Raw genomic sequence first — 15,423 nt, forward strand, 5'->3', positions numbered from 1 at the left:
ATTTGCATGTGAAAATGTGGAATTCCTATCTGAATATGCAGATAGGATGACAAGGAAAAAGGCAACAGAATGTGACAGAAGATATAGTTATCTTGTGTGTGGGCGATCAAATGTTCCTATAGCATTTAATGAAAAATTTGTTATTTTGACCAATGAGTGTCGAAGTGCAAGATTTCTTCAAAGATATGAATGCACAAGGCATGTTTTGAACAGGTGTACAGGCTGTTTTACAAGTACGGACCGTTTTGAGTCTTGTGTCTTAGGTTTAGAAAATTGCTTCGAAGATTAGCGTCAAAGTGATTGTAAAAAATTGTATTATAAAATGGCATGGCTGAACAATTTTCGAACCCATCAAGACCTCTCAATGTAAACCTCTTTTTTCACAAGCTTGTCTTCGTGAACCTCTTATTCTGAATATTTATTTCTTGGCAAAGACCATTTTCTGAAATCAGGAGGTTCTGAACCACTGTGCTTGCTGTGATAAAGGCCAAAGGTAAAGTCAAAGAAACTGATCTCACACTTTTTGAAGCTTGAGGGGTTAACATCATCTTGTATTGGGAAAGTGCACGTGCCTACTCACATCTCTGATCTCTGAAACTACAGTAAATTCACTCCATGTTTCCTGACAAATCTCTAATCCAAGTGCACAAAATAACATCAAAGAAAGTAACTATCTAAGTAAGTTAATTAAGCAAGTGAGCAACACTACAGATATGCATGCACAACATAACTAACTCCGGTAACTCAATAACAGGTGATGGTTTTCGGTACCTATCAGTGACTGGTCTCCTTCAGATAGACGGATTATTTGATAAAACCCACAATGCAATACTTGAATTCACCATTAGAAGCCTTATCATTTGTAAACAATGACATGAGCAATGGCAGATATACATTTTTAATTGTATAATGAATATATTAGTTGGATAAACAGATTAATAAACAATAGAGATTTTGTTATTACTTTATTAAAGTAATCTTAAAGACGGTTACGACTGTAACATGTTTGAAATGCTTTGTACAAATAGGTTTAGAAGAAGGCTGCAAATCATATGTGAACAAAAAATGGGTCATGAAAAGGTGCAACTGATTTTTTAGGAAGTTTCTTTCATTTGTATTGTGTTGGACAACGATCACAGTTTTGGTTAATGACTTCACTGACTGATGAACTCAGTGCCATTAGAAGCAGCTGCTTCCTCAGAAACCCAGCAGATAATGTGGTGAGAGATGGCACAGTGACAGACGCACGCCTTCTTACAGAATTACCTCTGCAGAGACAGAGAAACAAACTTTAGTCCGCAGACACTCTGACATTTCATGTTTTATAAAGCTTCATTAACAAATTAGTTAACTAATAATTGTTGCACATGGTTTCTCCCATTGCTGTTTATTCCAGCGAGAGCTTTCTCTTAGTGTAAATTAGAACATTTGAGTGAAACATATGGCACAGCATTTTATGTTTGAGTAGTCACAGTGAGTTAATCTCTACTCCTGCCAAGTCGTTCAATTACAATGGAGATAGAGTGACGGAAAGTAGCCTCTACTGAACTTTCATTCGCAACGCATACAGTAGTGTTTTGGTTATACATGTGTCCTATTTATCAACTTTAAAAGAGGTCTGCTATACACTCCACATTCAGAAACACTGTGCAGTGCAGAAAACGGTCTTTTGGATTGAAGCAAGGACAGAGATATCTTACATTGCCATGGATAAGATGAAGGGCAGGAAGCTGACATCGCAGGCTGAAGAGGAACTGGAATGGTGATTCACGCCAGCCAGATCATAAACTCTCCACTGAGTGTTCTGGTCCTCTGAAGAAACATACAGTGTCACAGTAATGAATAAGAGTTTGGGGTTGGGGGGGTTGGGGGATTAATGTCTTTTTTTAGTTTAACACTCCCATTTCCCCCCATGTTTGCCACATGAATTACTGCTTTGTTTGCCTTTTGTTGTGGTTTAACCTTTACAAAACATGGCTAGTAAGATGAAAATAATTATTGCTAATGTTTGCTTTGGACTCACTTATTCATGCTTGACATATGGTTTTAATCAGTAGTTCACCATTACCACCCACCACACTGTACTATTACAATCTGCAGTGCACACCAGGGCGAAAACACACCTTCCTGCCATAATAATCATAATTATTATTATTATTATTGTTGTTGTTAAACATTTTGGATTGACATCATTATGAAGCCTATCCTGCATAAAAAAGTTCTCTCTTCCTTTCATTTTTAAAACATTGAAACAATGTATGTTTATAAAAGAGTAGAAAACAAAGGCAGAATAGTTTGATATCAGAACAAAATGGTAACAGTAGAAATATCATTTCTCATATTTGAGCCTAGGCGGCACGGATGGTGCAGTGGGTAGCACTGCCGCCTCACAGTAAGGAGGTCCTGGGTTCGAATCCCTGTCGGCCGGGGCCTCTCTGTGCGGAGTTTGCATGTTCTCCCCGTGTCTGCGTGGGTTTCCTCCGGGTACTCCGGTTTCCTCCCACAGTCCAAAGACATGCAGGTTAGGCTGATTGGAGAGTCTAAATTGCCCATAGGTATGAGTGTGTGAGTGAATGGTGTGTGTGCCCTGCGATGGACTGGCGACCTGTCCAGGGTGTATTCCTGCCTTTCGCCCAATGTATGCTGGGATAGGCTCCAGCCCCCCTGCAACCCTGTTCAGGATAAGCGGGTTAAGATAATGGATGGATGGATATTTGAGCCTAGCCTATGGGTGGAAGTCCAAAGTAACTGGAAAAATTGGCTTTGTCTCACCAGGGGTATGGTGGGTCAGCCCATGTTCCTCAGGTTACTGGTGCATTAGCCGCACTCAAACATATGCCAGATTCCCACAGACTACTAGTTGTAATTAGTGAGATATCCTTGCTAGCTCTCTCCTGTAGCAATGTGTGGGTTGTTTGGTGTAAAATGAGCATGTACATGCATAATAAAATAACAAGACATGTTATTTTGTTATTCAATTGTGGCCTAATCCTAGGGTGAAATCACCCAAAACCCATTAGACTTAGAAGACTTGGCAGTGTGGGTTGAGTTTGATGACAAATGTAAGCCTTTGCAGATCTGTCATGAAGGTCTGGACAGTGGATGTCACAGGACAGTGATTAAATACTTTCGCCTTTTGAAGTCTTTTCTAGCAGGATGCATCTGTTGATCTTACTCTTTGCTGATGCTATATTTTATATCCGGGACGATGGTTTTTGGCTGCACCAATCTTAAAAAAGCTTTTTTTGTTGCCTGACTTGCTCTGAAATGACAGAATAATGCTTTTTGTGGTTGAAGTTCAAATGATGGATTGAATTGCCACATTGAAGCATCATTGGTGGTTTTTCATGAGTTTTTCTATGTCAAAGCCACTCTCACTGCACTTCAAATTTAGGCACTACTAAATCAAATCTTTTAATGTTTTTTGCAGACACATCATAAGGCATTTCTTCTGTGGCTTAAACTTCAGCAGTTCCCATCTGTTTAATCTCATAATTGTGAAAAGGCCATGGATTTGGCCTTCTAAGCAAGTCCAGTTGAAGCAGTAGTTTCTGCTAACATGCCCTGTGGTCCAGAATCAAATTCTTGGATTGTATCTATGCCAGCTGTTCCAGGGGATCTCACAGGGCAATGGCTATCTTTCAGATGGCATGTTTTTCTACTCCTCTGGTCTATTGGGTACTTGCAGTCTGCTTGCACCAACTTGATGAGGTATAGTCCTCAGTGTTGGAGCAAGCAGGCGGGTAACAGAGGTAAGAGAAGGTGAGGCTGGCAGCCAGTGCTTTGGAGGGCAGTGGCAGTCTGGACTCATCCTAATTGACAGAGAGCATGACTTTGATAGCGTCCATCCTAAAATACAGGCTTTCCAAACTGGAATAAACACTGGTTCTAAAAATAAGGAAAACATGCAGTTTGTGGTGGTTTTCCATTTAGGCTTTTTAACTGTGGGCACTTGTTTGCTCCCTGGTTACTAGAAGGGTTCCAGTTTCTCCAGTTTCAGTAGCTGTGGCAGTTGCTTTGGCTACTGCAAGAAGTAGGCTTATAAAATTATTAGAAAAAAACCCAGGCTCTGATGCTCATAATGTATTATAATGGCTACGTTTCTAAATCAAATGTCCACTGGAAGTGCTAAAAGGAAGTTACTGGAAAAGAGGCATGTATGCTCAGGAGATAGACGTGATAACTCTGCTGGTTTAGATTAGTAGTTTTATTTTGTGGTTAGCACATCAGTTTCTCTTATTCTCACAAAACTAGGAAGGAATAATCCACAAGGAGGTGGTCGTTAATGGGTTTTTTAATGCATGATGCAACCAACTACAGCAAATCTATATATATATATTAGTAGCATAGATCATTTCCGAAAACGGCTATTTCAGAAAAGCAAGGTTGAGTTTAGTCAGTTAGCAGATATCTAGCGCAGTGGTTTGTCAAATGGTGTGCCGTCTGCCTTGGAAAGCATTTTTATATAACCTCATTCAAAAATAATTTTATATGCACAGGCATTGTTTCTTGACAATGAAAACGCTTGGAAATAATCACTTATATACAGTATAACTTCTACTTTGGATTCTTATTTATTCAGTTTGGTTGCGGAAAGAAATGTAGTTCTGGGGGAGAATAGGAGAGGGGGAAATACTACTTTGCTGTACATTTACAACACAATCGCATTTTAGCCAAGAAATATCATAACAACCTTAACATTCAGTGTAGTTTTACATTGATTTTAGTTTTGTACAATGGATAGGTTGCACATATTTCAACATTAACACTGTTGTGCAGTTTTTTTGCTACAATCTAAGACAGCGAAAACACAGGAAAATAAATATTCTGCTTTCGGGCCTCATTTATCAATATTTTCATAAATCTATGTGCAAATGTATGTGTGATCATAACCAAACGAACAAATTACGTGGATTTATCAAACAGTAGATAGTTTATTTTTTATTTTTTATCCCTGTGTGTATGTTGATAAATACCAATCAATCGTGAATTAGAAGCACATGCATTGAACGTATGATATATACATATGTTATAAGGACCACAGAATTCAATGGCAAGAGTGCATGTTCTCCTTCTAACTAAAGACTACACCAGGTGATTTCAATGACTGTTTCCTCCTCTCTGATCATGGCAATTAGTGAGATCACCTGCTGTCAGCTTTTGGATGGAAGTAATGCCTGCATTATCATGGCACATTGGGCCTCATTCACCAACTAACTTTAATTTATTGTTAATTTAATGTTTTAACTTTCTTTAAAACATTTTCATGAACATTCACCAAAGTCTTGGGTAGAACAGAATCTCAGAATGAACATCAGTTAATCTCAAAATGTTTGTAAAATACACCAACATTTTGGGAACTATACCTTTTTTCCAAAAGGAAATGATCAAAAGCATGTGCATTCCATGGTCAACAGATCTCCAATTTTGGATTTAAAAACATCAATTTCAATAAAACGTTTCAGGTCATTTTGCAAAGAGTTCCAAGAGGATGGGGCAGCATAGCTAAAATCATGCTTATCAAACTCTGACTTTGATTTGGGAACATTATACAAAACACAGTTCTACGATCTTAATCTGTTACGTCCATTTCTTTGTTGGGAGAGTAAAGTGCTTTGGTAGGTTGGCAGTTGCCCTAAAATGGCTTTATACACAAACATGCACCAATGACTCTGTCCGCTTACTGTCAAAGATGGCCATCCTGTTAACTGTACAGTGGTGAGTGAGGGATCTTGTGTTGGTGACAAATCTTAAAGCAGCATGGTACAGTGCATCCAGTGTATGCAGGTAAGACACTGGGGCATTCATATACAAAGTATCATCATAATCCAGCTAAGGTAGATATGTAGCTGCCAACAGTGTTTTTCTAGTTTGAAATGAAAACCCAGTTTAAGTTTAAGCTTTTTAGTGAGCTGTTCAATGTGAAGCTTAAAAGACAGGGCTTCATCTAGGTAAAATCCCAAGTATTTGTGAGAAGGCACCACCTCTATTTGCTTATTTTGCAATGTTACTATTTGAGGCAGAGTAGGGGGATGGATTTTTGTTTCGGAAAAGACCATCAGTTTAGTTTTATATGCATTCAGAAACAGTTTAAATTATGGGTGTCTCGGTGGCGCAGCCTGTAGAGCACTGACCGCATGCTCATTGTGAGCCGCAACGTCGGCGGTTCGGATCCGACCGTCCAACATTTGTCGCATGTCTTCCCCTCTCTCTCGCTCCCATTCTTCCTGTCTCTCTATACTATATACTGTCCAATAAAGCTGAAAAAGGCCTAAAAAAAGTTTAAATTAGATTAGTTCTTAGTTTGATTTTCGTGAACAACATTAAAAGCCTTCTGTAGCTTGTAAAATGCCTCTTCTAGAGTGGGAGCAGGGATATAAATGATGGTATCTGTATCTGCATCAACATTGTTTTCACATTCATTTACATAGACATTAAATAACAAAGGCCCAAGAATGGAACCGTGCGGTACCGCAGTATTTATGGCAAGCCTGTCAGAAGTCATACCAGCAACCTGTACACATTGCGATCTAACACTGAGAATGTTTTTAAACCAGCCAACTGCTTTCCTGGAGAGCCTTATGTTTGCCAGCCTCTTAATCAGTATTCCATGGTCAACCGTGTCAAAATGCCTTAGACAAATCAATAAATGCTGCACGCTGCTTTTTAGAATCAAGTGCTTCAATTAGTAATCATTAGTAATTTTGGCTGTTGTAGTGCTATCCCTTTTCTAAATCCAAACTGAGACTTCCTTAAAATAGCATTGGTATATAAAAATTCCTCCAATTGATCACTAATAAGTGTGTCATGGATTTTTTGTGAATTGTTTAAGCCAGCAGGGTCCCCCCGTTTTAACAGTGGCAGAACCAGTGGATATTTCCATACCTCTGGGATAGTGTTTAGTTCAGTACTCGGATTAAAAATATAAGTCAGTGGTTCTGTAATAACTTTGGCAGCAAGTGGGGCCAGATCATTGGGGCCAGCTGCTTTCCTTGCATGAATACCTTTTAGAGCTGAGAGGGCCTCTTTCTGAGATAAGGATGTTATATTAAAGATTCTCTCATCTCCCAGATACTCATTAAAATGTTATCTACAGGTACAGATACTTGTACATTAGATACACCATGGATGGATAAGTTAGATACAGACTGAAAATGCCAGATGAGACAAAATGTTGGTTAAAATAGTTTACCATTTAGTTTAGAGTTAACATGTCACATTCTGTATTTTTCCCTCATTTATGTTTTGTGCTTAGATCACTTATTTTCACGTCATGGTCTGTTTTGTATTTCTCACCACATCTATTTGTCTCATCTGTTTTTATTGTCACACCCCGTGTTGTGTTCTAGTTTGCGTTGTTGGTTTCATGTTATGTTTTGTCCTAATTCCCGCTCCGTACCCTTCACTCCAGTCATTCATTTCACCTGTTTGTTATTTCCTCATTTCCATTCTCTCACCCGATTGTCATTTCAGTTTTATTCACTGGTGTATATATACGTCTAGGTCTCCACAGTTACTTTGCTAGATTGTTATGTGTTGTTCACATCTTCTTAAGCATTTTTTTGATTGTCTACTTGTGTATTGACCCACTTCTGGTTCTAATTATTGAATGCCGATTCTGTACCCTGCATTTCTTGGATTACTATTCTGTTAACGAACCCCTCGCCAGTGACATCAACAAAGTCTCTGCCTACCTCTCCTGTAACTGTTTGCTGGCAATTGAACTCTGTTTGTGGACTTGCGAGAATAAAAACTCAACTTTACTCACTTCCGGGTTGCATCTGGTTTCTCCGTTCATCAAACCTGACATAACATGAATGCAGTGTGACTGTGTCATTTCTATAGCGGGCATATTTGTTTATGACTTTCAAGAACTGTTAATGAAAAAAAAGCCCAAGCTAATTCAACAGGGATAATCAGGGATGAGAGAAATCACAATGATAAAGATCATGGAAGAAGTAAAATTTTCCTCACAATGCGTGGTCCTTCGGGTCTTCTCTCACCCCAGCCACAGCACAGTGGTCACTGACATAATTTGGGAATATGCTAATTTCAGTATATGTATGAGCAGTGTTAGTTAAATTCAAGTCAATTAACATTGATTTTGGATTCTTTGGGTTTATACATGTGGGCGCATTGAGAATTTGTGTCAGGTTTATCACAATACATTTTGTTGCCAGCAGCCGTAGACAACCAATCCCAGTTAAAATCACCAATAAGAATGATCTCCTTATAATCCAACTCCAATAATAAAGCAGATAGTGATGTCAGAGCCTCTGACAGCAGATGGAGGCCTATAACAACCTACTACCGTCATGTGACATTGCAAACTCAATGTTCAGTGCAAGTAATTCACACTGTTTGGAAGAGATACTGATTTTATCAGCATTGCCTGAAACTTCGTTTTTGCATGAATAGCTAGGCCCCCTCCTTTGCTTCTGCGATCTGCACAAAACACACTGTATCCACTCAGAGCGATTACAGGGGTGTCATTTTTTTTACAGTGTATGAGGCTGAAATAAATGGTGCTGGAAAGTGGATGTAGAACTTTCTGTAATATTCCAGGTTTCTCATTCCAACAATGACCAATTTGGCTTGACCTGCAGATAGGTTGGCACCATATCCCAGAAACCCCAGGGTGTGGGCTTCCCCAGGGTGTGGGCTTCCATCTGCATGTTTTACGGACTGGTTCCGTTCTTGTGTCCACAGGTCACAACACAGAATCGGCATTTAACAGCTGAGACAACAATACACTTTATAGGAAAGCAGTCCTGAGGTCAATCAATGCCCTCTGACCCCTCATTGATCTCCTTTTGTCACAGTGCAAGAGAACCCTCACATAAATCTGTTTAACTAGCAAACCTGTGGATATTCAGATTACAGCATAACATGATTCATATTAATGCAGGGGTGCACAGCAAGGGCTGATCCGGTTCAGGATTTTGTGCCAACTTCTGCTCTTAATTATATAATTAGCTAAATAATATCTTGATCAGACATTCGTATATGCACCGTAGATGCTAGTGCATCCTAAAGATACATCATTAAAGTAATTAGTTGGAACAAAAGCCAACTCACAGACTAGCCCTCCAGGACCGGGGTTGTGCACCCCTGGATTAATGTCTTCAGAAACATCAATCTGTAGCAAAGCAGAGGGATTCTCATAAGACCATAAGTAAGTAATAAAAACAAACCCATGCTTTTAATAAGGTTTTTAGTCTAAAATTCAAAGTCCAAATTTAAAGCGTTTCCCAAAAGCCTCTTAACACTAACAACCGTTTTAAATGCCTTTCATGAAGGGTTGCGCAATCACTCTTAGATTAATGTGGAATTCCCATTTTGAATAAAAGTGTCTCTTTAGTTCACTCTTAAGTTATGAGTGATCGAGATCATTCACTTACAGCACAGAACCTCTTAAGATCCCGCTCGCAGCTGTCCACTTAGGCTGCTCACACAATACTCATGCACATTTGATGGATGCTTACAATAACAGCCTGCAATAGGCTAAAAAGTGTGTAGCCTCATAGTCTTTTATTTTTCATTTAGCCTCAGAGTAAATATTGAAAACATTAACATACCCTTAAAATATAAAGTATATTTGTTATATTGTCATTGCATTCCCCTGTTTCTGTTTTCCTGTGTTGTTTTTTTGTGCCTTATGTTCCCTTTCTGTACTTTTCATTCACTCTGTCATTTAGTTCACCTGTGTCTTGTTACCTGTTTCCCCCACTCACCCCTGTTTGTCATTTCTGTTCAACCACTCTGTGTATTTATTGTTTTCCTTAGTCTTTTTCAGCTCTTTCCAGCGGTTCCCTGCCTGTCTGTTATGTGTATTGACCTGTTTTGTGTATCCTGACCTCTGCCTTTTGGATTACCCTTCTGGCAATGGTTTGATTTTCTGTTACAGGACTTTGATCGGATGTTTGACTTACAATTCTCGGATTACGTTTTGTACTTTCGCCTTACTGTGCTTAGACTTGTGACCCCGACCATGATTGTCATTATCTCTGCTGTTCTCTCTGTTATTGGTTCCTCCTGCCGCCTGACAATGACAGTGTAGGAAATTAAATTGAACATGATAATGTCACATTGATAGCTTTTAGTCCAATTAAGATAATTTAATTCCATTAATAAGCAAATAATCACTGAATTATGTTGCATTAATAAAACAATTTGCGGCACCTGTATAATTGTACAAATAAGGTTAATAAGGCTGGACCCCCTTCATTGTGGAGAATAGGCTAAAGAGTCATGGCTACACATCAGTGACTCCTGCACCAACGGTGCATAAGGATTTGTAGAGGATGTTGTGATAAAAGCTCCAATCAGGATTAAGTGTAGCCTCATCAGACCCAATTAGATGCTGGTGTCTAAAAATAATATTGTCTTAAATATTCACTTTTATTGTCATTGATTCAAGGTGCAGCGCTATAATCATTCTAGCATTGTAAAGCTTGAACTTCTTTTCACTTTGATACAAACAAACCCATCTTGATCTGTAAAACCGCAAGAGATGATGAATGAAATAACAAGGCTGTCCCCCACCCAAGGGAGGACTGAAATTGACACCTCAATTGATGACATTGAGTACAATATTTTATAATCCAAAAGAATGTCTGACAAACAGCTGCTAATCCTTCTTTACTGGGATTTACTTCTCCCCAGAGCCAAAATAAGTGAATCTAGGAAAATCTCGATTTTTTCCATTGAGCTGAATGGCTTTTCAGGAGTATTAGTATTTCAGTCCTCTTTAGGCTCACAAAGTACAGTAGGTGGCTTGCTTACCTTCATGAGGCACATTGTACAGTGGATAAAACTGCTTGTAAAAATAAATGTTACAGTGAAATTATTATGTAAGACATGCACATGAGATCCCAGCCCTTGTCTGATTACGAGAGATACCTTACTGAGAACCAAAAAAACTGTGAAGTTAAAGATGGGTATTGCAGTCTACATCCTGATAGCAGAAGATCATACTGGCCGTTGGTAGGATAAGTGGGGGCTGACACGATTGCTTCTCCTTTGTCCATGTAACTCTTCTACTGTAACGCAAATCTGGCAGCACTCGTGTTTCAAGTACGCTGGCCTAAGAACAGATAGTATTTTTTTCTGTTAGTGCTGAGTGGCTAGATCTGTAACCAACAGTCTGCAGACAGGGGAAATGTCAGAGTAAAGCCAAGCCAAACAATGGCGTAGCTCTGCCGATGACAGACCCACTGTCTTTATATACAGGGCACTTGGAGTTTGTTTGACCTTGGTGTTTGGAAGAGAGCCCCGCGACACTGCCAGTGCACATCCTGTCTGGCTCTTTCTGTCGGCAGAACTGGCATTTTGCAACAGCAGACAATGGGCTCAAGCCAGGAGCCGATTCCTCAACAGAAAAATCGATACGCTATGCCTTTAAATTTGAACAGCATCATGAATGTACTGTATTTTACCTGTATTTTAAACTTGAACTGCCTAATTAAAAAGTCACTTTTTAATCATTTTTATCAAATTTACAGGCCAAACTCAAGATAAAAGCGAGTGATGAAGCCCATCTAGGAATCTCATGCATTTTAAGGTGGAATGTTTTTCTCTTGTAATTTATGCTGATGTTTATGCCTCTAAGCCTAACCCCCACCCACCCCATCATCCCCAGGTCTCCTCCTAAATCAACATTCACCCCCCACACTTCCATTTCTTCTTCCGACTGCCTGGCCAGTGGAACTCTGCACATCAGGTTACCACCGCCATCCCCTAACAACCCCCCCCCCCCCAAAAAAAAAAACCCCAAAACAAAACATTCCAATATGCTGGTAGGGTCATGGGCCACCCGATTGGGTCGAGATAATGTCTCTCTCATTTTGTGACCTCATCAGGTAGGTGAATTGTGGGTCAGTAGAGGTCCCACCATCACACCATAAAACCAGTCTCTGACATTTGCCCTGCTCATAAGTTGAACTAGCAGAAAAACAAGGGCTGTGTTTGGAATGACTCACTCATTAACTCCCTCCTTTTACACTCCATAGGAAAATCTACATAGAGCACTGGATAGGGATTCAGTGGTGAAAAGAGAAGACAATTTCGAACATGACTGATTCTGAGCAGGTTACTTAGCAATGAGCAATGCTTGCGTGACAGCTGTCAGTGGCATGGTGAGCAAGCAATTAATGGTCATGTTTTTATGAATAAGGGTTTTTCTGGCTCGTTGTGTACTTGTACTGATTTCTTCTCTATGATTAATAACAACAAAATCAATTAAACAAAAAAGTTATGGTTTATATTTTTGCCTTCAGCCTTACATTTGTAGACCAGAGCAGCAGGCCCAGCCATCCCCAACTTGGCGAAAAAATCTTTCCGGTGATGAAGTCTTTTGTACTCTACACTTTGTGGTGCATTGTGGGGAATATTGAGCAAATTATTTAGGGTGTCAATTTTGATATTGAAAATTCGGACACCCTACGAAATGGCTGATCCCCTAAATAGTGCTATTGGTGTATAGGGAGCCATTCCAAACACAGCCAAGGTCTTGAACATTCATTTATTAAAACTGAAACCCACTCACATTACCCAAAACCCTCTCTTCTCCTTCTCTCTCCAGCTCCCCTGGCAGAAACCACTCGACACTATCCAAACAGTTGAGAGACCCTGAGGTCTAGAGTCGGACTGCAGCTTCACACAAAATACCCTTTTTATTGGTTGTGTCGTTTTTTTCAGTAAATGCCTCTTGGCTGTTTCAGAGAGTTCCTGTTGCAGATTGAAAATGCCTCAACTCATCTCAGCACATTCTTTTTAAAAAACAGAATTTATTGACCAGTAAAGCTTCTTTTTCCAAATAAATCTATCTTATTATTTCATGTTGGGATGATATTGTCTCAGGAAGTAAGAGCAGTTGCTGTTCCCTGAAGTGTCCCTGAGCAAGACACCTAACCCACAATTGGTCCTGATGAGCTGGTTGGTGCAGCACATGGCAGACAATCGCCATTGGTGTGTGTGTGTGTGTGTGAGTGAATGGGTGAATGAGAAGCATCAATTGTACAGGATAAAGGTGCTATATAAATGCAGACCTTTATGTCAGGGTGCAGCTGTTTATGTCCTATACGTCCTCTTTATGTCCTATATTGACATGTAAACAGCTGCACTAAAACAGAATTAAAAAAAAACAGACAGATGCACCTAGGCTTTGGCCTTTTGACTTGAGTTGGTAGACACTGTGACATTCTTCAGTTGCTAACAATATCGGAATCCTCAATTAGTCAGATTCAAACTCATGATGAGCCAGGTGGCCTGAAAAATGGATTAGTAGGCTCCATATTCATAACATTGAATGTTCTGTTGAAGCAGAAACATTCTACTATAATGCATTGTCGGCTCTGTCTTATGACTGTGCTTTGTATTTGTGAAAGGACAGGTGTGGGAACCTGTAAATAGTCCCGTTTTCATGTCACTGCCATTTCTAACCAGATGGTCAGACCTGTTTTCTTAAAATGAAAAAGTTCTGAAGGTTCTGTCTCAAGAATAATAATGAATAAATAGTATGTTCAACATAAGCAATAATACAGTTGTGGGCAAATTCAGGAATGGTGTGTCTTATTTTTGCCTAAATGTTATTGCTGTACAGATTATTATTGGCATTCACACCCCTTAAGAAGACTTCATGTAAAGTTTTTCTTGGATTTTATGGTGCTGCGTTTTATGGTGTTGGAAGTCCCCTCACGACTGAGAATTCTGACCATGACCCTATCTTTTTGCCAAAATAAAGTCTTTTTGGACAATAAGCGCAGACATCCACAATTTTCGGTCCAATTACTTTTGTCAAAGGTGATGGATGAAGACCCTGTCCTATTGAGAAATTACCCTCTTCAGACAACAGACAACATAACAAGGAGCAGATGTTCCTCCTCGGGCCCTTGAATATAAAAGGGGACATAGAAGCAAGGTCTCCTCGTGGACAGAAGACCTCTGAGGAGAGTCAGAAATGCCCCCGAAACACCGAAAGGTTCTGATTACAAAATAACCATTTCCTGGCGTATCTGCCTGTTCCTTGTGAGATGATAGACCTCAAAAACACTTGGGTCACTGGAGTGATTATTTGTTGAGGAGAAAAGTAAAGAGACAGCGGTTGCAGAAGTCCTCTTGAGAGACTGAGCTCCATTATAACACACAGTCCCAGCAGCAATGGCTTTGTTTATCCAGGAGCCCGGGCCATGCTTGAAGAATCCTCTGTAGGGGGGCGCGGGGGAGTGGGGTAGGGGTCAAAAGGAGGAAAGCACTTCAGTCCGCGCACACACATACATTTACACTCACATGCACAAACTCAAACACGTGCATGCTCTATGCACACAAGCAGAAACTTTACACATTTACACTCGATGGGTCTTAGATTTAGAGTAGCACATTTCCAGTTAAGTATTGATACTTCATGTCGCTAAGATATTAGGTGGGAGTAAATTGCTAACACACCAGAGTTTGCTTGCAAATGGACCAACTCTCCTCAGAGGTTTTGACTCATTTAGTTGGATCCATGCCCTTGTGTGTTTATGTCACGTTTTTTGTTTTACATACGTAGCTCCAAAGGTACTGAACGGAATTTGAATGCAAATCAAAGCATCGGTGAGAAATGCCCTCAAACAACTTGCCACATGGGAACTTTGTCAGATGTGATACATGTACTTTGCTTTCAGGCAGTCTGAACAATAATTTAGAAAACACAATATTCACTTTCCAAATGTCAGAGAAAGTGCAACTTCTCAGCAGGTCTGAATGCTGATTTTAGTTTAGGCACTGTGCCTTTTCTGATCCTCACAAGAACCTTGAAATGAAAAGAATACAAGAATAATGTGAATTAAGATATTTACTCTGTGCAGGCAGATAATTAGACATGGAATCAGGCACAAACATCTATGTTTGTTGGAGTGAATTTAGATGATCGATTTAAAGACGTAACCTTCCATAATCTCCTCTAAACCTTGGAATATGAAATTAAGAAGACCATGACATAATTTATCTGAAATGGATCAGTGTTGAACACAAATCATGGAGACTTAAATGAAGAGGAGAGGGCAATCAGTTCACTTAGGGAGAAGTAGGGTGAAAACTATCTCTGCAAATGTATGAAATATTTTCTATCTGTCTCACATATTAAACCTTATTTGGAGAGTAATGAAAGTTATTTGGCCTTTGAATGAGACCTTTGAAGCCAACCATAACTAAATTAGAATAGTTTCAGAAATAGACATGACTGTGTTTCGGTAATATTCAACGGGCGCAGTCCTGCGTAGAAAACAGTGGCCTTGCTAATGCAATGGAGGGAATATACTTTACATACTTCTATGAGCTCTGTGGATTCATCCCTTCATCCCATTTAATGCACCCTGCTTATACATGAAAGGCAATGGCTCAAGGATTTATAAGAAAGAGCGCAAAGACTTGGGAATTTTC

The sequence above is a fragment of the Conger conger genome, chromosome 1 (assembly GCF_963514075.1).
Source record: "Conger conger chromosome 1, fConCon1.1, whole genome shotgun sequence".
Classification (NCBI taxonomy): domain Eukaryota; kingdom Metazoa; phylum Chordata; class Actinopteri; order Anguilliformes; family Congridae; genus Conger; species Conger conger.